The 25,401-nt window shown below is 36.5% G+C and overlaps 1 protein-coding gene across 1 annotated transcript in view; it reads right to left on the bottom strand.

The window, feature by feature from the left end:
* Window positions 1-25,401, bottom strand: part of LRP1B (LDL receptor related protein 1B) — a 1,834,206-nt gene that overhangs the window by 1,651,213 nt on the left and 157,592 nt on the right. The gene's annotated exons all lie outside the window — the stretch shown is intronic.

The raw sequence follows: 25,401 nt of genomic DNA, 5'->3' as shown, positions 1-25,401 counted from the left end.
ATGCTAATCTGGACTGAGAGAAATGGCAAAATATAAAAAGGGGGTTGCTATATTTCATTTGAATCTTAAGATATATTCTTTCTTCCTGAGAGAACTAGTACTCTGCTCACTTAAAAATATTTATATCTATATGCAAAATCTGCATATTGTATGTGCTTATAAATATGTATGTGGAAGAAGCTTTATTAAATAAAAGCTGATTTAAAAATAAAAACTAAGCAAAATGAGTGATTTGACAAATGGAACATGTACAAATGTTTCAGTTGGCTTTTGCAGGCAGCCTTATGGAATAACACTTAGGACATGACTTCCTGACAGAAGCCTTTGAAAAATATTTTGGTTTAAGCTGCCTTTCCATGTGGATTATCATGTAAATAGTTAGATAGATGAGTGAAGATAAATACATTGTTTGACTAATATAGTTAACTCTTAGGTAAACTATCAACAGATCTAAAGAAGTGCTTGTATCTCTGGGTATAAAAGCACCATTTTATCCCCTGGTTTTATACTTTCAGGATTTTCAGGACTCCACGCACAGCTCACCTAGAGTTGACGGTGTCATTCTTAGCATTGACTTGCCAGCATATTTCCACTAACCCTTGTCTTACATTTGCCACTGAAGTCTCCATTATCAACGGACAATCAATATTGAGTGACTTTTTATTATGTCATGTTGAGTACTGAGTATGTTAGAAAAGATACAAAACAAGGACCCTGAACTAATGGAGTTTAATATCTATTTGTATAAAAAATATAAAAATAAGCAATAAATATATGCTGCTTAACACTGGGAGTCATCACTAAGTTAGTGGTATATAAAAATTATTCATATTTTATTGAATTAGTAAAAAACAATACAAAAAAGCATGGGCATGTCATCAAGGAATTTCTAACATGAAAAATTATATGTACAAAAACAAATGAAAAAGACTCAATCTCAGGAACAATAAGGAAAATGTAAATTAAAAATAACCAGATATAAATGTGGTTATAAGGTTAACAGGGACTTCCCTGGTGGCTCAAACGGTAAAGCATCTGCCTACAATGCAGGAGACATGGGTTCAATCCCTGGGTCGTGAAGATCCCCTGGAGAAGGAAATGGCAACCCACTCCAGTATTCTTGGCTGGAGAATCCCATGGACAGAGGAGCCTGTCAGGCTACAGCCTATGGGGTCGCAAAGAGTCGGACACAGCTGAGCGACTTCACTCACATAAGGTTGACAAAATCTTAGATTAATTAAGATTAATAATACCAAATGTTAAAACCTACAATTGGTGTGTCAATTGATAAAGTCTATTTCAATGCCATATGGCAGTGTCTATCAAAGTTAGAACTGTAGAATTTTGTTTTGAACACAAGAGTTTCAATTGTAAGGATTTAATCTGAAGAAGCTGTCATACGAATATCAACATATGCTGACAAGAATGTTCATTACCATGTGAACAGAAGAAAATAAAGTGAACTTAACTAAAGATCCTACAGCAGGAAAGTAGTTTAAAAATATGCATGGTCTAGCTCCATTATGAAATATTTTGAGATTTAAAAAAAGTAAGGAAGAAATTTATATATTATCATATAATACCCTATCAGGCATATGGCTAAATGAATAAAGTACTGCACAGAACAATACATATATTTATGTGAATTAACATATCCACATCTATTCCATGTCACATACTTTTGTGTATATATATAAACACACAGAAAGATGCCTGAAAATACATATTCCAAATGGTTGAAAATGGTTATTTCTGGGAGGGGGAATGAGGACTGGGGAGAAAAGTGAAGGGAGATGGGAGTATTTTGTTTTGTATAGTTCTGTATTGTTAGGGATTTTAACCCTATGAATACAGTCATGCAAACTGGTAGTTTTTAAGGCAAAGATGGATACAATGACTGAAAATGCATGGTACTGATAAAGCAGAAGCAACACAGTATTGAAGCATGACTGACAGACAGATTAATGGAGAAACAAAAAACTCAGGAAAGGAATTAGGAATAATATGTGTATGCTAGAAGTTTGAGAGTGAAGCTAAAGCAACCAGAGGATCAAGAAATGCACACATTTTTTAAATAAAATTATGTAAACCACTATGACCAACCTAGATAGTATATTCAAAAGCAGAGACATTACTTTGCCGACTAAGGTCCGTCTAGTCAAGGCTTTTGGTTTTTCCTGTGGTCATGTATGGATGTGAGAGTTGGACTGTGAAGAAGGCTGAGCCCCGAAGAATTGATGCTTTTGAACTGTGGTGTTCACACTCTTGAGAGTCCCTTGAACTGCAAGGAGATCCAATCAGTCCATTCTGAAGGAGTTCAACCCTGGGATTTCTTTGGAAGGAATGATGCTAAAGCTGAAGCTCCAGAACTTTGGCCACTTCATGAGAAGAGTTGACTCATTGGAAAAGACTCTGATGCTGGGAGGGATTGGGGGCAGGAGGAGAAGGAGACGACAGAGGATGAGATGGCTGGATGGCATCACGGACTCGATGGACACGAGTCTGAGTGAACCCCGGGAGTTGGTGATAGACAGGGAGGCCTGGCGTGCTGCGATTCATGGGGTCACAAAGAGTCAGACACGACTGAGCGACTGAACTGAACTGAACTGAATGAGATGCTAGTTCTTTGGGGAAAGTAAAAGGAGACGACAATTAAGATGACATATTTGGAGCATATATATTATTATGGGGGAAGAAACCAGGGTGGGTGAAACTGAGCCAGCATTATCTACTGTGACTCATGCAGGAAATGTTTAACTGGGTCTGAGCAGATCATGGTCTCTACATTTTGAAAATTAAGGACATGAACTTAAAGACTGATCATTAGAATTTGGTGAACACATTCCCACTTCATTCCTGTTTGGCAGGTATCTGCTACTGCTTTTCACTGTCCTACATCACTGTGCAAGGTCTGATGCTCACTGATATCTTTGGTGCTTACGAAACAATGGTGTTTAAATGCAAACAGAAATCATGGGATTCTCATACCAGGTTCATGCTTAATAGTGGCACTCTTAAATGGCATGGCATCATAACTTCTGTTTGCAGGGGTGAAGGGCAAGCCATGGTCAGTTTAGGTCACAACAGAATAGGGTTTCAGGTAGCACACTAGAGACAAAGGCCACACAAAGACAGATAGCAGTATGCAAACTGGGAAAGAGGGTTTGTGCCTGGGCTCATGAGCAGGTATCAGCAAGCAATGTGAAGGCTTATGTGATTCCTTTTATCAGAATCCTCCTGTACAGTTACTTTAATCTCATCTCTTTTATTTATTTTTGTTTGTGTGTGTGTGCATGTGCTGTGTCACTCAGTCATGTCCAAGGCTCCTCTGTCCATGGGATTCTCCAGGCAAGAATACTGGAGTGGGTTGCCATGCCCTCCTCCAGGGGATCTTCCCAAACCCAGGGATTGAACCCAGGCCTCCCACATTGCAGGTGGATTCTTCACTATCTGAGCTATCAGAGAAGCCTTAGTTATATGTGTGTGTGTGTGTGTGTGTGTATATATATATATACATATATATACACATACATACATATAAATAATATCTAAATTAAACATAAACTTTTATATCTAGATATACATATATACACACTCTTACTTTATTTCAATTAATTGTGTGGACTTGTCATTCTTAATTCTTATGTGATCTTCATTTGATCTCCAACTAAAGGTTCCTTTCAGAATTGTTACAGAATACATCATTTTGCTGTTCTTTTTAAGTGTTATGGAAAAGATCCAAGTATACAAATAATGAATTACTTAACAGGTAACTGTTTTTGGTTTTTGGGTTTTTTTACATAATGTGCTTTGCAAAGTCCCCCTACTTCATTTCATTACATACCACACAGCTACAAGCTTATATCTAAGACTTGCCTTGTAAGCTCACAGGGAAGATGCATGCAAGGAAAAGAAAATACAATGGTGGTCCCCAACCCTGAAAACTCAACTATTCATGTTTTCTGTGATGATTCAGCAACAGAAACTTGAACCAAAGTGAATAATAAACTAATAATTGTAATCAGTAATCATTAACCTGGACTTTGACAGCATCAATAACTAAGAACAGAAAGCTAAAGAGAAGCCCATGCCTTGGTCTCCACATTCCCTTTTGCTGAAGGAAGAGTCAAGCTTCTTTAAGTATTCATTTGACCCCTGACAAATTGCTAAAGATAACAATAATAACAGATATATCCAAGATCTGCAGATATCTACAGCTTGTCCCAAGATAATTTTTATGAATTTGAGTATGCAGAACATGCACTTTGTTTTTATTCGGCAAAAGAGTTGACACTATGGGTAAAAGATGGATTCATTTAGGCTTTAGGGTGAATACTCAGTCACTCAGTCAACTGACTCTTGCCACCTCATGAACTGTGTGTAGCCCACTAGGCTCTTCTGTCCATGGGTTTCTCCAGGCAAGACTATCTGACTCTTTGCAACCCCATGAACTGTGTGTAGCCCACTAGGCTCTTCTGTCCATGGGATTCTCCAGGCAAGACTATCTGACTCTTTGCAACCCCATGAACTGTATGTAGCCCACTAGGCTCTTCTGTCCATGGGATTCTCCAGGCAAGAGTATTGGAGTGGGTTGTTTCCACTCCAGGACATCCTCCCACCAGGGATTGAACACGTCTCTTGTATTGGCTTTAGGGTGTCTTAACCTAATTTTCTTTCCATTTTATTAGGCTTGTTCTTTGTGCTCAAACTTCAGCTTTGATCATATGGCGTCTTCTTCTCTATTTTTTCTCCTCAAATACCTCAAGTTACTGCTAATACAATCAGAACGAATCCCTGTATTTCACTGGTGTTCCAACATTATTTTTCACACATCTCATTCTTTAAACAAAGCATCTGTATTGGAATAAGCTGTTCAAAGTACAGCAGATAAGCTTATTTGCCTCTTTATCCTCAGGGCCTGGCACATAATAGTATATGTCCAATAAATGTTTGTTAAATTGTTTGTTAAAAAGAAAGCTGAAGTTAGTTTACTAAATACCCACTGAAGCAAGCAATAGCTATAAACACATTGTGTGAAATATATTTTCTATTATACATTAACTTTCAATTATCTTTTCTTCCCCTCTATTGAGAAAATTAGAGTCCTTTGCAATAATTTAAATTCCATTTATTTAAAGTGCCAGCAATAATAATTGTATCATCAAATGTATTTTAGTGAGATCTAGTGCATCTCATTTTTGAAAATATGCATTCAGATACCACTCATTGGAGTTTACAACATTACATCTCCAACAATGATATACACAATTTGATATTTAAAAATTATAAAAATAAACATGCAGTTATAAACTAAAAACTTAAATACTACACTCAATATTCATTTTATTTCATTATAGGTTTGTGGTTTATATTTTAGATTAGTCGACTATAGATTCCATTTTAAAACATAATTAAGCTGGCTTTGAATAAGGGATGCTTCCAAAACACTAAAATTCACTTTCAACTCTTTTAAATGCAATGTTATAATTCTAATATTCAATTACAAGCAGTTAGTTATAACAATCTTCCATGGAAGTTCCTCCATAAAATGACATTATGAGGGTTTATATCCCATTGACATTTTTCACATACATGCTAAAGCTTTTAATATTGCCAGACAATGAAAACTAATGTACATGGATGAGGAATGGCAAAACAGCAATAGGAAATTGTTTAGAGTCCTGAATGCCTCTGCAGTGGACCTAGGATGAGGATTAATAACACCATTTAATGATCTTATAAATCCAGAATCCAGAAATGTCTGTTTGCAATTCAACAGATAGTTCTAGCCAGTATAATCTGTTCATGTAACATGAACAAAAAGAGAAAAGACGTAAAAGTCATGGCTGGATTTGTTGCATGACTTTAGATAATTCACTTATCTCTCCAAAAGTTCCAATCATATGAACTTGAATGTACAAGCTAACAGAAAACAGTAAAACACCTAGGAAAGGGGGAATACTTTTCTGATTATCTACATACAATGTTCCACATAAGTAAATGACCACAATCCTAAAAGATGCATCTGGACAGAATATATAGACTTTCTTAAATCATTTGGATATGCATACTTTCTTGGGTGAACTATTTATTTTATAAAGGAGGAATCAGGGAGGCTATAAAGAAAAAGAGAGATAGCATGAGAATAGCTTGAAGGAAAAATAAAGAATGAGGGCCAGAATGTCATTGCTGATACCTCATGTGGGAGAGACAAGCATAGCCCCTAGGAACACAAAATAAGGTTCAGTGGCACTAACCACAAAACAGCTAAAACAGCTCTTGAAGATTAAAATGACAAGGCTCATTTTGAAGTAAGTGTTTGTTTGTTTGTTTGTTTAAAACCCAACTGAGTCAACTTCAGTTCAAGCCAAATATAGGTTAAATAAACCATGCATTAAAAGTAGTGATCGCTAATACAATTAAAGGATAAGGCGAGAACAATGTTAATCTCACAGTCAAAAGACAAACATAAGGGTCAAATTATTGAAAAAGACATGGAAAATGTGATGAAAAAAATCCTGTGAAAGAGAAAAAATTGTTGATCTGAAATATATTGGAAATTAAAAAGTAGATATCTGAGACTTATTAATTTGTTGAGCAAAAACAACCCTCTCCTCAGAATGTCGGCCGCATTTTTTTGTGCTGTATTAGCAATATCACTGATATTTTGCTCTGCATGGCATGACTGGAATGCTGGTCCTCTTTTTTTTTTTCTTTTTTAAAATTATTATTATTATTACTATTTTTTACTTTACAATATTGTATTGGTTTTGCCATACATCAACATTAATCCGCCACGGGTGTACATGTGTTCCCAATCCTGAACCCCCCTCCCACTTCCCTCCCCACACCATCCCTCTGGGTTATCCCAGTACTCCAGCCCCAAGCATCCTGTATCCTGCATCGAACCTAGACTGGCAATTCGTTTCTTATATATTATACATGTTTCAATGCCATTCTCCCAAATCATCCCACACTCGCCCTCTCCCACAGAGTCCAAAAGACTGTTCTATATATCTGTGTCTCTTTTGCTGTCTCACATACAGGGTTATCATTACCATCTTTTTAAATTCCATATATATGTGTTAGTATACTGTATTGGTGTTTTTCTTTCTGGCTTACTTCACTCTGTATAATCGGCTCCAGTTTCGTCCACCTCATTAGAACTGATTCAAATGTATTCTTTTTAATGGCTGAGTAATACTCCATTGTGTATATGTACCACCGCTTTCTTATCCATTCATCTGCTGATGGACATCTAGGTTGCTTCCATGTCCTGGCTATTATAAACAGTGCTGCGATGAACTTTGGGGTACACGTGTCTCTTTCAATTCTGGTTTCCTCAGTGTGTGTGCCCAGCAGTGGGATTGCTGGGTCATAAGGCAGTTCAATTTCCAGTTTTTTAAGGAATCTCCACATTGTTCTCCATAGTGGCTGTACTAGTTTGCATTCCCACCAACAGTGTAAGAGGGTTCCCTTTTCTCCACACCCTCTCCAGCATTTATTGCTTGTAGACTTTTGGATAGCAGCCATTCTGACTGGTGTGAAATGGTACCTCATTGTGGTCTTGATTTGCATTTCTCTGATAATGAGTGATGTTGAGCATCTTTTCATGTGTTTGTTAGCCATCCGTATGTCTTCTTTGGAGAAATGTCTATTTAGTTCTTTGGCCCATTTTTTGATTGAGTCGTTTATTTTTCTGGAATTGAGCTACAGGAGTTGCTTATATATTTTTGAGATTAGTTGTTTGTCAGTTGCTTCATTTGCTATTATTTTCTCCCATTCTGAAGGCTGTCTTTTCACTTTGCTTATAGTTTCCTTTGTTGTGTAGAAGCTTTTAAGTTTAATTAGGTCCCATTTGTTTATTTTTGCTTTTATTTCCAGTATTCTGGGAGGTGGATTATACAGGATCCTGCTGTGATTTATGTTGGAGAGTGTTTTGCCTATGTTCTCTTCTAGGAGTTTTATAGTTTCTGGTCTTACGTTTAGATCTTTACACATTTTGAGTTTATTTTTTGTATGGTGTTAGAAAGTGATCTAGTTTCATTCTTTTACAAGTGGTCCTCTTTAAATTACCTTGATTTACAGGCAATGCAACAATTAAGGTAAGGGAACTGCCTTCTGCAGTCTGCAGACTTCAAAAAATTGTATTTCACCAGAACACATCTTATGGGCTGGCTAAGGTAAAGGAATTGAGCAGTAAAGGATATTCCATTCATATCTCAATAAACTGGGGAGCACAAATAGTTGAGATAATGAAATAGCACTCTGTACTCTTTTTTAAAATTAGAAATGAATATGTAAATTCTATTATAAAACATTTTCAAAAATGTAGCTTTGTGGGAGAAGTTACCTCTATATTGTAACTTGGTCATTCTTTCATCTAGGTCTCTATCTTTATACACATATGTGCAAGCAGCTGGAAATTATTGCAAATTACGATACTGGGGAAAGAGAAGTTCGTGATATTTTATCCCACAAAAGTAGCGAGGTAGAAAATTGAGCTATAAAAAATCAAAAAAGAGTACATTAGATATGGAATTCATACTTGTTATCTACAGGTGTTTCAGGAGGTATTTTTGATGTGGTGGAATTAGTACTACAAAGAGGATATTGCAGTGACCCTGACTTCAACATATATTAGTTTTATGACATGGAAGAAAATGCCTAACTTTTGGTTCACAGATTCATTGTGTACAAAATGAGAACAACAGCAGCTACCTCACCAGACTTTCAAGGATTAGAATAGGTTTAGAAGAATAAATATGTTCCCAGGAAAATTCATGGCACTCTGCACATGGTAGAACCTCCGTAACGTTTACTTTGGGAGAAATATACATATGTATCTCCAGATCTACAATATAGTTCTATCAACTATATAATCTTTATTCTTTCTCCCATTTAATCATTATTTTCCTCTATCAGTAATTTTTTTGGCAATATCTAGTTAAAATTATTGGGGGAAATGTTACATTCAATATTTTAATATATTATTGTGCAGTATTCATATTTGGTAAGATTTAGCACATTTTGGTAAGAAAAAAAAATTAAAAATGCATGACAAAATTTTTCCCTGGATTATTCTTACAAAATTTTAAAAGTGCTCCAACCTTCACAGGATTTACACATGAAGCATTTCTGACAGCTTTATTTAAACATGAAGCATTTCTGACAGCATTTTACATATTTCATGCAATATATTCTGATTTAAGATGTGTTTATGCTGATTTTGCACAATTCTCTAAACATCAACACTGTCAGATAAAATTCCCCTGATTTTTTCTTCTAATTCATGTTTGCATATAATTAGAATGGGAAATCAGGGTAAATTGTCCAAGGAGTTGCATCATAGCTTTTATATTCATTTTTGCCAAACTCTAGGAAAAATTCCATGTTTGCAAGGAAAATGTTTGTGTACGTATTTGAATATCAAACCATACAATGGAATGGGGGCTTCCTTGGTGGATCATATGGCAAAGAATCTGGCTGAAATGTGGGAGACTTGGGTCAGTCGCTGGGGTAATAAGATCTCCTAGAGATGAGAATGGCTCCCCACGTCAGTATTCTTGCCTGGAGAATTCCATGGACAGAGGAGCCTGGAAGGCTACAGTCCATGGCGTTATAGTTGGACACAACTGAGTAACACACACACACACACAACGGAATAGCTAGTTATAATTTATTTTCTTAATTGCTATTATAAAGTGTATTTAAGAGCCAACTTATACATCCCTGCCATGAGTACTGTTTCATTGTGCAGCATTTTAAAGGAGAACCAGTCAATCTGAAAATGCTTATTGAAGTCCTGTTCTAGACACAAAGTTGTTCTAAGTGATAAGAAGACAATGATTTTATAAAACAGCAAATTAAGTCATTTAGTCCTTAGTAAACATCTTCTTTCTATATGCCAAGAACATTGTGAATAGAGCAGTAAGAAGAACAAGTTACAACTCACTAAGAAGTTTATAATTCAATTATGAAGAGAACTCATGGAAATGTGAGGAGTAATCTAAATAGTAATTCTAAACTCACATAAAGGTCCATCTAATAAAAGCTATGGTTTTTCCAGTAGTCATGAATGGGTGTGAGAGTTGGACTATAAAGAAAGCTGAGTGCTGAAGAATTGATGCTTTTGAACTGTGGTGTTGGAGAAGACTCTTGAGAGTCCCTTGGACTGCAAGGAGATCCAACCAGTCCATCCTAAAGGAAATAAGTCCTGAATATTCATTGGAAGGACTGAGGCTGAAGCTGAAATTCCAATACTTTGGCAAAGAACTGACACATTTGAAAAGACCCTGATGCTGGGAAAGATTGAAGGTGGTAGGAGAAGGGGACGACAGAGGATGAGATGGTTGGATGACATCACTGACTCAATGGACATGAGTTTGAGTAAACTCTGGGAGGTGCTGATGGCCAGGGAGGCCTGGGGTGCTGCAGTCCATTGGGTCACAAAGAGTGAGACACAACTGAGCGACTAAACTGAACTGAAACTCACATAATCAAGAGAGTGGAAATGTAGTTCCCAGGCAGCTCTAATATTCAGGGGAGGCTTCAAAGTCAGGGATATGTGAACAAGTCTTTAAGGGTTGATTTGTTCAACCCATAAGGTATAAGAACCTCTCCATAAGAAGATTATGTCTGTTAGGTACTAGTGAGTGGATGATCCGGCAGCAAGGCTAGAGTCAGGCCAGGGATGTGACAGAGCCCCACCCTTGTCAGGCTAGTAACAGTCGGTGGCAAGACAAAAAGCGAGGAGGATTCTGATTTTAACATAGCTGTTTCTCTTTCCCTTGGCCTCCTCCTCCCTGCTTCTTCCTCTTGTCATCTTCCCTTCTCTTCTTCCTATATCTTCCCTTCCACCTTGTTGTTAGGGCTTCCCTGGTGTCTCAGATGGTAAAGTGTCTACCTGCAATGCAAGAGAGCCAGATTTGATCCCTGGGTCAGGAAGATTCCCTGGAGAAGGAAATGGCAACCTACTCCAGTACTCTTGCCTGGAAAATTCCATGGACTGAGAAGCCTGGTAGTCTACAGTCCATGGAGTCACGAAGAGTCAGACTTAACTGAGCATCTTCACTTTTTTTCTTTCTTTTTTATCTTGTTACATTTTCGAAGAGATATGGCATTCAGGTAACAATGGAGACAGCTGAAGATTTGGGGAGAAGTGCCCAGGTAGAAGTGAATATGAGAAGAATACTGATTTTGTGTCATTGTGAAATTAGGCTTTAGCTGAAAGTAAAAGTCGCCTGGTCATGTCTGACTCTTTGCAACCCCATAGACTATACAATACATGGAATTCTCCTGGCCAGAAGACTGGAGTAGGTAGCTTTTCCCTTCTCCAGTGGATCTTCCTGACCCAGGGATCAAACCCAGGTCTCCCGCATTGCAGGTGAATTCTTCACCAGCTGAGCCACATGCTATAAGTTCATCATTTTCTCGTTGCCCATTCCTCTGAAACACTGTTGGATTCATAATACCACATTCTAGTCAAAACTAGTGGACAATCTAGTTTTTAAGAAAGTTGAAAGAAACTTTCAGTTCTCTCTTCTCCGTCCCTAAGCTTCGTAGGAAGCCAAGTGTTCCTTAGGATGTAGCTATGAGGTAGATAATAAACCATGGAAAATTCTGAAAGAGATGGGAATACCAGACCACCTGACCTGCCTCTTGAAAAACCTATATGCAAGTCAGGAAGCAACAGTTCAGAACTGGACATGGAACAGACTGGTTCCAAATAGAAAAAGGAATACATCAAAGCTGTATATTGTCACCCTGCTTATTTAACTTACATGCAGAGTACACCATGAGAGATGCTGGGCTGGAAGAAGCACAATCTGGAATAAAGATTGCCAGGAGAAATATCAATAACCTCAGATATGGAGATGATACCTCCCTTATGGCAGAAAGTGAAGAGAAACAAAAAAGCCTCTTGATGAAAGAGAAACAGGAGAGTGAAAAAGTTGGCTTAAAGTTCAACATTCAGAAAATGAAGATCATGGCATCTGGTCCCATCATTTCATGGGAAATAGATGGGGAAACAGTGGAAACAGTGGCTGACTTTATTGGTTACTGCAGCCATGAAATTAAAAGATGCTACTCCTTGGAAGAAAAGTTATGACCAACATAGACAGCATATGAAAAGGAAGAGACATCACTTTGCCAACAAATGTCTATCTAGTCAAGGCTATGGTTTTTCCAGTGGTCATGTATGGATGTGAGAGTTGGACTGTGAAGAAAGCTGAGCACCAAAGAATGATGCTTTTGAACTGTGGTGTTGGAGAAGACTCTGGAGAGTGCCTTGGACTGCAAGGAGATCCAACCAGTCCATTCTAAAGGAGATCAGCCCTGGGTGTTCATTGGAAGGACTGTTGCTGAGGCTGAAACTGTAATACTTTGGCCACCTCATGTGAAGAGCTGACTCAAAGGAGAAGACCCTGATGCTGGGAGGGATTGGGGGCAGGAGGAGAAGGGGATGACAGAGGATGAGATGGCTGGATGACATCATGGACTCAATGGACATGAGTTTGAGTGAACTCTGGGAGTTGGTGATGGACAGGGAGGCCTGGCGTGCTGCGATTCATAGGGTCGCAAGGAGTCAGACACGACTGAGCAACTAAACTGAACTGATGAGGTAGATATAAAGCATGCCACACCAGAAGAATGCTTATAAGTCAATGAATTTTGGGAAGTTGTTTCCACAGTCCCTAAGAGCAAGTAGTGTTTCCCTAGTAAATTTGTTTGTAAACTTTAGATTTTTACAAAGCTTTATAATGATGACTGAGAATAGACATGTTTGGTCATTTATGCTAATATAGCATAAACTCTATGAACCTCAACGTCTTTATTCTAAGCTCTTACTTTACACTGCTGTTTTTATTCTGTTCACTTGTAAATAAATCTGCAAATTCATGGTAACTACATTTGCCAGAAAAGTTCAGAGAGTCTGAAAACAGAAACAAACAAACAGCAAAAATAAGTATCTTAATGGTAATCTTTAATGATTACTCATTTTTAGAAGTTAGAATTTTTGCCCAGAGAAAAAGTTTGATTTTTTTCTCAATGAAGTGATCAAAATTTTAATGTAAATACTAAAATAATATCAGGTTATTATTTGGAATATCCAATGAGACCTCAGGAAATAAATACAGGCAGGTTTAAGTAGCAAAGGGAAAAATACAGTTTTTCCCCTACATGAAATATAAATTTTAAATTAAATAAATAATACATGCCTAAATACAAATATGTGTGAAATTCTGGCAGACTATCCTTAAATACCTCTTATGTAATCTTTAACTAAGAAGATTTATTAGAGAGATTAATCATAAATTCAGGAAAAAAGTGTGCAGCCAGCAAGTTCTAAACTAACCAGGATCATCTTGAGTTTTGTGCTGAGAGGAACCATCTAACTAGAAATGGTATAAAGAGACTGGACCTCCAATGAAAATGCCTGAGTTCTTGATTGAAGTGTGTTAGTTGCTCAGTTGTGTCCAACTCTTTGCTATCCCAGGGACAGTATCCTGCTAGACTCCTTTGTCCATGGAATTCTCCAGGCAAGAATACTGAAGTGAGTAGCCATTTCATTCTCCTGGGAACCTTCCTGATCCAGGGATTGAACCTGTGTCTCCTACTGCAGGTGGATTCTTTACCTGCTAAGCAACCAGGGTACTCTACTGCTAAGTAAGTATGTGATATTGAATCCAATAATCTCATAATATCTCAAACTATTGCCCAACTATTAAGGGAAAAAGAATACAAAATTCTAACCTCGTTTACTTTACAGTGTTATTTATAATAACCCCTCCTTCCCACCCCTCTACCAAAAGCAGGCTATCTGTCAAGGTGCAGTTAAGTATCATTAATCTTTAATCCTTTCCTGACTCCCCTCCCCTTTCTAAGAAAACTGAATTATTCTCTCCTTTGTATTCCTAAACTATTAATGTCTTGTTCATAGTTCTATCATAGCATATATATTTGCTTCCCATTGCATTCTGGGAATTTCGTGAGGTCCAAGTTCATACTGAGTTGCTATCACAAGGCCCTAGTACAGTGTGAAGCACATAGAGTGTGTTCAGTAAATTCTTTTCAGGTGAAAGAATGAATGCATGTGTTCAGCCAGATGTTAGGAATGAACAGGTAGGTTTGATAGACAGAGATTGATTTGGAAGTAGGAGCTGAGTCGGAGAGAAGCCTTTAGAGACAGCTAATACCGCCAAAGCCTTCAGGTACTCTCCCTAGATGTGCCCTGTCTCTTTGGATCTATTCTGGTCACACCTGATTTGAGGCAGGTACTGGATTCCTGTAGCTGTTTCCTGCTCTACCCAATTATGCTAGCAGCATTTAATCATTTAAAAAAACTTTTTTTGAGTCCTTGACAAAGAAAATCAAACCACCAGAGAATTAGGAACAACAAAAGAACTTAGCTGTAGGCAGATGAATGCTCCAGATGTGATTGATTAATAGAGAAGCCAGGACAGACTAAAATTCTAACTCCGACTCTCTGTCCTCTAGAAGGGATTGTGTCCAAGCGGGACACCTTCCTACATCAATTTATGACTTAAATGGCAGGTCACTTACAGTCTTCCGAACTGAATTTAGAACTGCATTTACAGAGTTATCTAGGGTACAAATAGGAGCTGGGGAGCAGAAAGGCAGACCATGGCGGTGGGTGGTTGGGAGTAATCTGAAGGGGGCTTGCTGAGGGCGGAGTAGAAGAAGAAATTATTTTGCTTTTCTTGCCCTGTACTTCATAAGGATGTCATTTAGAATTAAAAATACACTGACAAGGTAGAAGGATGAAAATACAGAAAACATATATAGACATATTTATATCCGTTTCAATGAGCTGGTTATGAAAATAGAAAGGAGAAATGGCCTTAAAGAGACAATTTCAGGTAAAGAGGGGATTAATACTACTTAGGTATTTCTCTGAATGGATTTAGGTATATAAGGAAGGAAAATTTAACTTGGTGAATTAGTTTTATATAATGAGATAGCTTGCCATTTCACACTTTACTTCTTGGTTTTGAATTTCCTTAGAGCAATGAGGTTAGATCATTGTCTGATCCCCTACCAGCCACATTAGCATCACCTGGGATTTTGTGAGAGATACAAATCCTCAGGTTCTAATCCAGACCTATGAAATTTGAATTTCTGGGACAGGGGTCCAGCCATCTGTGTTTTAATATACCTTTCATTCATTTCTGGTGCATTTGTTTCTGATATATGCATTTATTTGAGAACCACTTGCCTAGATCAGGCTCAAAGTTGGTTATTTAATTTGAGATAAAAACAATCTAAGATAAAGAATACCAAAATAAGTAGTAAAATGAGAATTAGAGAACCAATTTAACATAAAAACTTGGGAACTGAGGATTGCAGTAATTGAATTCAAGAATAAAGGGCAATGTGCAAGATACACTGTCAGGATAAAAGCTAGAGCAAGATGCATTTTCACGTATATTCTTAGCTAGATCCTTGTCCCATTACCTGTGGTCATAACCCTGACTGCTCACTCCAAGCAAAGATTGTATAAATAACCTAAAAAATATAGGGGATGTTGACACAATTTAGTCTGCTTCCTGCTGAGTTTCTCATCTCCAGAGAGCTGCCAAGTATGAGTAGAGCATAGTGAGGAACAGAAGATATGCAGGCAGTGAGTCTAGACAGACAGGTAGAGCAATTGGTTCAAGCCAGGTTAAACCTTTGGATTTTATCCTAAAAATAAGTGAAAACTTGGAGGGAATTTTAAGTGGGATTTTGAAATACAAAAATATCACATTTTGGTATTTCAAACACTACTATGGTTGCCATGCATAAAAAGGATGAGGGTGGAAAATTGGCAAGGCTGAGAACAAGAAAAGCATATTTCTATTGCATTATTCTAATTCATCTAATTTAGAAATTAATAACATAATGCTCAAAGAACATTTGATGTTCAACCATATTCAGAAACACTACTGAAGTTATGGGAAGCATACTGCAATGAAGAAAAACATCTAGTGAGTCAGTTTGCAAGAGAATACATTCCAAAACCACATTAAGAAATAACCATCAATGGTTTTCAGATTCGTTCTATTTTCTGATTAGTTTCTAATTTCTCTGATTATCTCTCGGTATTTTCTATTTTAAACTATAGTATAGAGAAGGTCTGATGTAAACATCGTTCATCCAGATTCTAGTTATGAAGATGCCTATCCCTGCCTTCATTAGTCTGAAAATTCTTTAAGAGCTAGGTACTTTCAGCATTCGTTGAAAATACTTTTAAATAAATATTAATTGCTCAAGTATTACCATGCTAGATTTTACTATGGAGAAGTTTAAATGGCTCAGCCTTGCAGAACATTATTTTCAACAAATTCCCTTCTCAAAAACAAAGTATCTTTGTTCTTGTAATTTCTTACATTTCAAAGTACTCAGTTGTATGTTTACTGTAATTACAGTGTCAAAACTAGTGAGTAATTTTCCAGAACTTTTACACATACATAAAGGTAAAATGAAAAAGTAAAATATCTCTTAACACATAAAAAGAGTTGCCAGATATAATACAGAACATCTAGTAAAATTTAAATCCCAGATAAACAATGGGTTTTTAGTATAAGAATATCAAAAATATTTCCCGAGTGATACACTAAAATGATATATCTGAAACTCAAATTTAACTGGGTATTCTAAATTATACTTGCTAGATATTATTATTATTATAACTAAAGTATTCAACTGAGAATTAACTTATGTTATAACATGATGTGCATGCATGCTCAGTAATGTCTCTTTGTGACCGCGTGGACTGCAGCCCGTCAGGCTCCTCTGTCCATGGGATCTCTCAGGCAAGAATACTGGAGTGGGTTGTCATTTTCTCCTCTAAAGGATCTTTCCAACTCAGAGATTGAACTCATGTCTTTTTATTGGCAGGCAGATTCTTTACTGCTGAGCCACCTGGGAAGCCCTACCTCACATTAGAGGTCTATATAATTTTTCACAATAGATATGCCATGGAAAAGTGACACAATAAAATGCTATCCTTAAGCAAATGACACTTAAAATATTTTAGAGCATCTAAAATGTATAACCCTATTGCAAAAAGAAAATGTTCCCTGACATGCTATAGCCGACATTTTTTTTTTTAAAATATGTAATGTTTATGCACTAGTTTAAAGTAACAGTATTAAAATGGTTTCTGCTCCTATTTCCATTTGAGGACAGGTTTTCCTTCCATTATATACTAAATATATGTAGATCAGATCATAACATACAATTTTACCAGATACGACTCCCAAGAAATCATCTCTCCACCTATTCAATTTAAGCCCTATTTAGCATGATAGTGACATTATAAGCTCTTGACTACTGTCTCCTCGTAGAATTTTCTTTTATGTGTTTCCATTGAGACATTCTATTCCATTTCTTCAGAGAAATATTAAAAGAGGAATTTGGTTCCAGGAAAGACAAAATCCACTCAGAAGTGATTTCTTTGAGAAATATATACATAAATAAAGTCCCACTAATTGTATGAAAGAAATACAAATAGAGAAAGTAGTTATCTACCCTAGACTTTGTTTTGATAATATGGCTCATTAGAATTGTGTTGTATGTGATTGAATAAATGGATTTCAAGACAGAATATGGATAAACACCGAGACACATTTGTTTCCTTGATGTCTTACTAGTGGCATGTGATGGACAAGCACTATTGCAGCTCAGTCATACTGATGAGTAGGCACCAGACTAAAATAAGACATGCAGAGCATAGGGAAGATAATGGTAATCATAAAGCCATTAACTTTTTTCTATTCACAGGCTGTTAGAATGGAAGGAACCTTAGAAACCGTCAAGCTCAATTCTTTTCTTTTAAATTAAGATATCTGGTTTAAATTAAGAGAACAGAAGATCAAATAGAATTCAAACCCTCCAACCCCCAATCCACCACTTTGCCACTATTTCATAACACTTCACAGCTTCCACCTAATCTGTAATCAAATACATATCAAGAAAAGAATGGCTGTCTTTTGGCATATGTTCCTTTACAGCTGATTTACTCTAATTCCTAAATACGCTAAGGGACACTGCACACAAAATGCCAGAGCTTTAAAGGCTGTTGTCATTCTATTTTAGTTTTTAATATTATGTTTATATAATGAAAACAGAATTGTACAGTGTTATTACATGATCTCTCAATATCCTTGCCTCACAGAAATGTAGGCATTTGATAAATCTGTAAGGTTACTGAAAGTCCATACCAAAGCAGCCCTGTTAGTTAATGTTCTGAGACTTAAAACTTCACCAATTGAATCTGCAGCTTGGTGAGGACCTTGCTGCTGTTATTTCAGAGCTGTGTCATTTTACTGGATGCTGTAATTTAGAGGATTTATTAGCAAGTATGTTGCAAGATCATCATGTGTAGTCATGATGAAGCCCTCCAACAGGGATAAGAAACGGAACCAAATTGACGATTTATAATAGCCCAAGAAAAAGCTCAGACCAGAGAGATTGCATCAGTACATGTCACAGAAATGAAAGAGGCAACTTCTAATATGAATTCTCCTCCTAACACAGGCAGAGGCATCAGCAGAATGCTGTAAATGCATGTCCTGTAATATCTACAGATCCAGTCAGACATATCAATCCTTAGTTAAACTCTGGAAGCTCCAGTTACATATTCTAGTATACAGGCTTTGCAAAGGAATGGGCCACTGAGGTTACACTGTGAATTTGAATGAAGTTAAAGATATGCCAGGGAGAGTTTTCATGGCATTAGGCGATCTTGATTCTGTGGCAGTGAATCAAACTCAGATGGTTGAGGCTGTTACCTTAAGATACTAATGTATTTGACGCAGGTTTTAAGTCAGCCATCAATAAATGAAGCCTGAGAATCCAATAAAGGACCAAACTGAAATTTACAGAACTTGTGGTTTATAAAACTTTTAAAGCTACTTTCCATAAAACTTTTGCAGAAGAATCTTTGCTACAGCTAAGGTGTCATGTATTCTTTAAATGTGTAAGAATTACAGAGTTGTTTTTGAAAGCTGAATGTTCCTTGTGACACCTTCATAAACATAGTCTAAGCCTGGTGGAATGTACATACATAAAAATTCTCTGGAGGGGTTTGAAACACTGCTTAAAATTTGAAGTTTTCAACTACATAAATCTGTAGTTTATTTTAGAAATAATTGTAGAAGTCTATGATTATTTTAGGCAGGACAGGGAGGATCCAGTAATTTAGAAATAGTCCCTAAACCGCAAAGGGGAAAAGGTAGGTAAGCCAAAATATTACATGAAGTTTATTTTTTTAACTAATTATGTATTTTTAATAGACTATATGAATCAGACCCTCTAAATAGTTTTACATGAAACTGAAAATTTGCGTAGGCTAGAGAGTCACTAAACTATCAAAAGAGAAGTGTGTCAACAAATGTGACCTAAGCCAGAGTTCCTTTGTTTGCAAGGTAACTGAAACCTTATTTAAGCTGCCTTAAGCTAAAGTGGAAATTTATTGGAAGGAGCCAGGAAACAGGTGTGCTCCTCGGCCTGCGGAACAGATTCGGGGGCTGGAGGGGTCTAGTGATCCTGAGAAACCTTCCTCCATCTGTCACAGGTGCTCCCCCTTCCCATCTGCTTGCTCTTCTAACTCACTTGCAGTTTTCCCCAGGCCTGACTTAGACCATAGGACTGGCTAGAGCAATTTGCATCTAGCTCTCTCAGTTCACTTAATAGAGGGAAGGTCTTGTCAGTACCGCTCTGGACCAAAGTATATCCCAATTTGAAAGTTTTAAGTGTCACAACTCTAGGATACATATTTATCATGTCTTTACAATCCTCTTTTAAAGACAGAAGTACTACCTCAATTCTGTACCCCTATCTTTAAAGAGAATTGCAAAGAAATGCTAAGTGTGTATCTTAGAAAAATTTTAATCAAGCTTCTCTTTCAATCTTCAGTTTATATTAATGATATAACATCTTGGTGTTATAGTAGTAAGAACAGAAATAGGATGGTTATATATTAGGAATACCTTCAATATTAATAATGTTACTGTTTTGTAGTTTATGTAATTTATCAGTACAGAGGCTAAATTGGAGATAACCTAGAACAGTTTTATAAAATATATATGGGAAATGCTCTAAAGCCTGCTTTACTAATAGCCGACAGTAATAACTTAAACTCCAAACCCTGTGCGTTAATAAACTGGAGGGGGAAGGGGACTCAATTTATAGTATATTGAGTAAAATTGACTTATTTATAACATTTAAGAAGTCACCTAAATTTTGTCTGTTTGGCCATCATTTTTAAAGATAACTTTACATTCAGACTTTTTATACCAAAAAAGAAAAAAAAGATAAAATTAAAACCAGATTTTCACAAGATCTAATGTTTTCCACTCCCATTAAGCATATATATGTTGTATATATATGTTGGTGGAATAATAAGGAAGGAGAGTTGTATTTATAGCTAAGACAAATGTATATTTGAGTTTTATAGAGCCCTCCCTGATACTACCAGACTAGGCTTAAGCTCCTGATTTTCATAAAACTGCAATGACTATTCAAATCAACACATGGCTGGGCCCAGTTTTATATCTAATTAATCCAGTTGATATGTGACTGTCCATTCAAACTGCAATATAAGACAATAAAGATGGATGAATGCATTTCTGTCATAGTTTGGGTCATCTGTTATTTATCAAAGACCAAAATGAATTACTTGTTATTGGTCTACTATTAATATAGAATATTCTGCTTAAATGTAGCAAAATGAATTGATAGAATCAGATTTTTCCTCCCTTTTTTTTTTTTTAAGATGGAAGATTCTTTAGAAATCATGTAGACAAACTATGTCAATGTATTGTTGGAGAAAATGCAGCTCAGGACTGTTAAATAATTTGTTCAAGGTCACACCGTTATTTGGTCTTGATGCTGCTGCTGCTGCTGCTGCTAAGTCGCTTCAGTCGTGTCCGACTCTGTGCAACCCCATAGATGGCAGCCCACCAGGCTCAGCCCAACTATTACTTTGCCTAGTAGGAAATACATTTCTAAGTAACTAAGTTACATGCACACAAATATATAGTTCTGAGGATGAAATGGGTCTTTTAAAATATATTAATAGAACTATAAAGATAACTTATTTTCCATGAAACACATGACTTTCTAAAGACCAAATGCTATTGTAAGTAAGCATTTTATATATATTGAGTCATTTCATTATGATGGAAAACTCATGAATTAGGTAAAATTTCTATACCTATTTAGTAAATGTAGAAACTGAGGCACAGAATGGTTATGTGCCTTTTTAAAGCTGCACAGCTAGCACAAAGCTGAGTCAGAAGCTGAAGTCAGGCCTCCTAGCTTCAGAAGCCATATACTTCAACACAACATGATGTTGCCTTCTTTAAAATTAAACAACCATTTTTAGCTGTAATATTTTGATATTATACAAATTATACCAATCAAATACAACCATCTTTCCTATCATAGGTTTTACTGGAAGACATTGAAGTATCACATGATTTCCCGATATGAAGGAATCCTCCATAAAACATTAGATATAAATGTTTCTTCTATCTCTGATCCACTGTCTACAAGTATTGTAATCTCACTGAAATTATTATTTGTTTAAACACGTATATCTCAAAACTGAAATTTGAACATCAGGCTATGATATTGAAAATTAACAATACATTTTAAAGAGCATTGTCTTTCCATATCTATTATTGACTTAAATGTTGCGAACTAAAGGATAGTTTTATCCTCAGTAATTACCCAATTGAATTGTATGTTAAGCAGTGCAATTGTTTAATGTCCCAGGTTTAAGTATTAATGTTTGCTTTCAAATGACATTTCAAAAGTGTTCATATGCATTGATAATCTAAGGGAGTTAAGTTTATATGATCTGAGAATTTTGCAAAATCCATGTATGTATATAAAATATGTATTACACAGCCATCAAATTTTGACAGTCTCTTTTTGAGTATCTACTGTGCTCCACACATAGATTCAGTATTAGGTATATAATGTAAATGCATTTGCTGTATGACGAAGGGGCCTCAAACTGGTGCTCTGTGATAACCTAGAAGGGTTGGACCGGTTGGGAGGTAGGAGAAGGTTTAAGAGTTAGAAGATACATGTATACCTATGACAGATTCATATTGGTGTATGGCAGAAACCATCACAATACTGTAAAGCAATTACTTGCCAATTAAAATAAATATACTTTTTAAAATGTGTACAAGTGTGTGGGAATATAAGGGGGACTTAGAAACATATATAAATTCAGCACAAAGATAATGTGCTAGAATGTGGGAGAAAACCAATTTATATAAAAATTACAAATCATAATGCCAATTTAGGATTTCTACTGCATTTGGATGGAGAAGGCAATGGCACATCACTCCAGTACTCTTGCCTGGAAAATCCCATGGACGGAGGAGCCTGGTAGGCTGCAGTCCATGGGGTCTCAAAGAGTCAGACACAACTGAATGATTTCCCTTTCACTTTTCACTTTCATGCACTGGAGAAGGAAATGGCAACCCACTCCAGTGTTCTTGCCTGGAGAATCCCAGGGACGGGGGAGCCTGGTGGGCTGCCGTCTATAGGATTGCACAGAGTCGGACACAACTGAAGCGACTTAGCAGCAGCAACTGCATTTGGAATAGCAAATTCAGTTCAGTTCAGTCGCTCAGTCATGTTTGACTCTTTGCGACCTCATTGACCAGAGCACGCTAGGCCTCCCTGTCCATCACCAACTCCTGGAGCTTACCCAAACTCATGTTCATTGAGTCGGTGATGCCATCCAATCATCTCATCCTCTGTCGTCCCCTCCTCCTCCTGCCCTCAATCTTTCCCAGCATCAGGGTCTTTTCAAACGAGTCAGCTCTTCACATCAGGTGGCCAAAGTATTGCAGTTTCAGCTTCAACATCAGTCCTTCCAATGAACACCCAGGACTGATCTCCTTTAGGATGGACTGGTTGGATCTCCTTGCAGTCCAAGGGACCCTCAAGAGTCTTCTCCAATACCACAGTTAAAAAGCATCAATTCTTCAGTGCTCAGCTTTCTTTATAGTCCAACTCTCACATCCATACACGACTACTGGAAAAACCACAGCCTTGACTAGACAAACCTTTGTTGACAAAGTAATGTCTCTGCTTTTTAATATGCTGTCTAGGTTGGTCATAACTTTCCTTCCAAGGAGTAAGCGTCTTTTAATTTCATGGCTGCAGTTACCATCTGCAGTGATTTTGGAGCCCACAAAAATAAAGTCAGCCACTGTTTCCCCATCTATTTCCTATGAGGTGATGGTACCGGATGCCATATTCTTAGTTTTCTGAATGTTAAAGTCTAGTATTTTTTATGTTAGATTTCTATTTTAAAGATATTTTATAAAGCAAAATTTTTATATTTCCGATTTTAGAAGGAAGTTCTTTAAGAGCTCAAATTATTAGGATAGATCTACTTAACCAAAAGGAAACATACATTGTATGTAATTAATACAAACTATCTCTTACATTCTAGAAATCAGAATGTAGTAAATGAACAAAAGAAAGTTATGCCATGTCTAATAAATTCAGTTCTGAAAATTTATTCATAAACCATTTTCTAATGACTGAACATTTAATTTTTGATGAAGTCTGTCTTATGGATCAAATAAATTTTATTCTTGGCTATGAATGTAGTTAATCCAAATATCCAATTTTCATAAAAAGTTCCTATTATGGATAGTAATTGCCATCAAATAAATTATTTTCTATAGGTATGATGATCCATTACAATTCAAATTAACCAAATGCAAGAGGCTCTAAGTTATTCACACTATTGTTAGTAAAAGCCGGTCATCGTTGCTTCAATTACACATCTCTCTTTTCAGTAATTTATAACTAATTAATCTGAGCAGAAACAAGGGATGCATTTTAAGACATGTTTGAAGCCAACTTTGTATCACCAGAGGCTCTACGAAAGTGATGGTATTTTTGCTGAATTCAGAAATTATCAGTGCATTACATGCTTATGTTATTGTTGGCAACTAATCAATCTTCAGCATTAAAAACATTGTAACTTTCCATGTAACAATATATTGTCTTTTTGAAATAGTCTTACTAACCAAAGCATCTTCCTTTATTCAAATAAATATTCCACATGTTATATGTTAACATATTCCATATGTTACCTTCTATGTTAATTCTAACCATTAACTGAAGAAAGTTTAAACAATGTTCTAGAATATTCAATCATCCACAAATTTGTCTAGCAACTGCTTTATAACAGTACAACAAACAAAAAATATTTTCGCAAAAACACTAATTTACCTTCTTTGGTGTGACTCTATTTTTAAATTCAGACACAAGACAGCTGGTTAAAAAAGTCATTTCATTTCATAGGGGTTGGGGGTGGGTGGATAGAATCCGCAAGATCAACAAATAGCTTCCTAGCTGTAAATTCTGATAACCTGGACCTATAACATTGGAGACAGTAATAGTTAACTGGCAAGAGAGCTGCATTAGAGAATGCTACAAGAGTGTAGAGAATATGTTAATGTCATTAACCTCACATGAATTAGTTTTCATAACAGAATGTAAGCATTTCAGGACTTGCTAACTCCCCTTGCTTGCAAGAGCTAAATACACAACTTAAAACGAGGCCCTTGTAAGGGCCCAGAATGTGTGTTGGAGAAGGGGACTGGGACGGGCCTGCCCTGCCTACAAAGAAGCTAATATTCAGCTCAAGCTGCTCATGGCGTAAAGGATTGTAGATCCTGTGTTGCCAAATTTCTGATACTTTACAATAACTCAAAAGTCCAAATTTTTATCTGAACTCTAATTTTTATATATTAACAAGCTAATAAAAATTTTATCCAGGCCATACATGTCTTTAGACTATTTTCTATGTGACAGCTGGTCATGTGAGAGATCTGATTTAAAATTATTGTTTAGTCAAAACTTTGTACTAACTTTCCAGTAAGTTTTATATCTTAAAGGAAGATGTTTGGAATGATAACCATTAACAAATTGTGCTCTGGGATTTCCTCCTGTTATTCTCAGAATAACCTCCTGCTCTCTTCAGCTGTAGCTGGTCATTTTGTCATGTTATATCTGTTATGTTTATAGCATTTCTCTCCCTAATAAACTTCTTCAGGATACAGAGATACCTTTAGATTTGTGTGAGTATGTTTGTGAGCATATAAGTACATTTCCCGCCCCCCATCCCCAGGCATTGCATCATTGCCACTCATTTAACAGAAAGTGCTTAATAATACTTGCAGAGTTGAAACTATCTGCTCATACTTAATGTAAAAAGAACCACTTCCTGCTTATAAAAACCATGCTTTCTCAATGTCCGTGCTACTTAACAAAAAACCATCTCTATTTTTCTCAGCACTAAGGCATTCTCCCAGCTTGAATAAGCTCATAATCCCATCCCATTTT

The sequence above is a fragment of the Budorcas taxicolor genome, chromosome 2 (genome assembly GCF_023091745.1).
Source record: "Budorcas taxicolor isolate Tak-1 chromosome 2, Takin1.1, whole genome shotgun sequence".
Classification (NCBI taxonomy): Eukaryota; Metazoa; Chordata; class Mammalia; order Artiodactyla; family Bovidae; genus Budorcas; species Budorcas taxicolor.
This window is presented reverse-complemented; position numbering and strand designations above follow the sequence as displayed.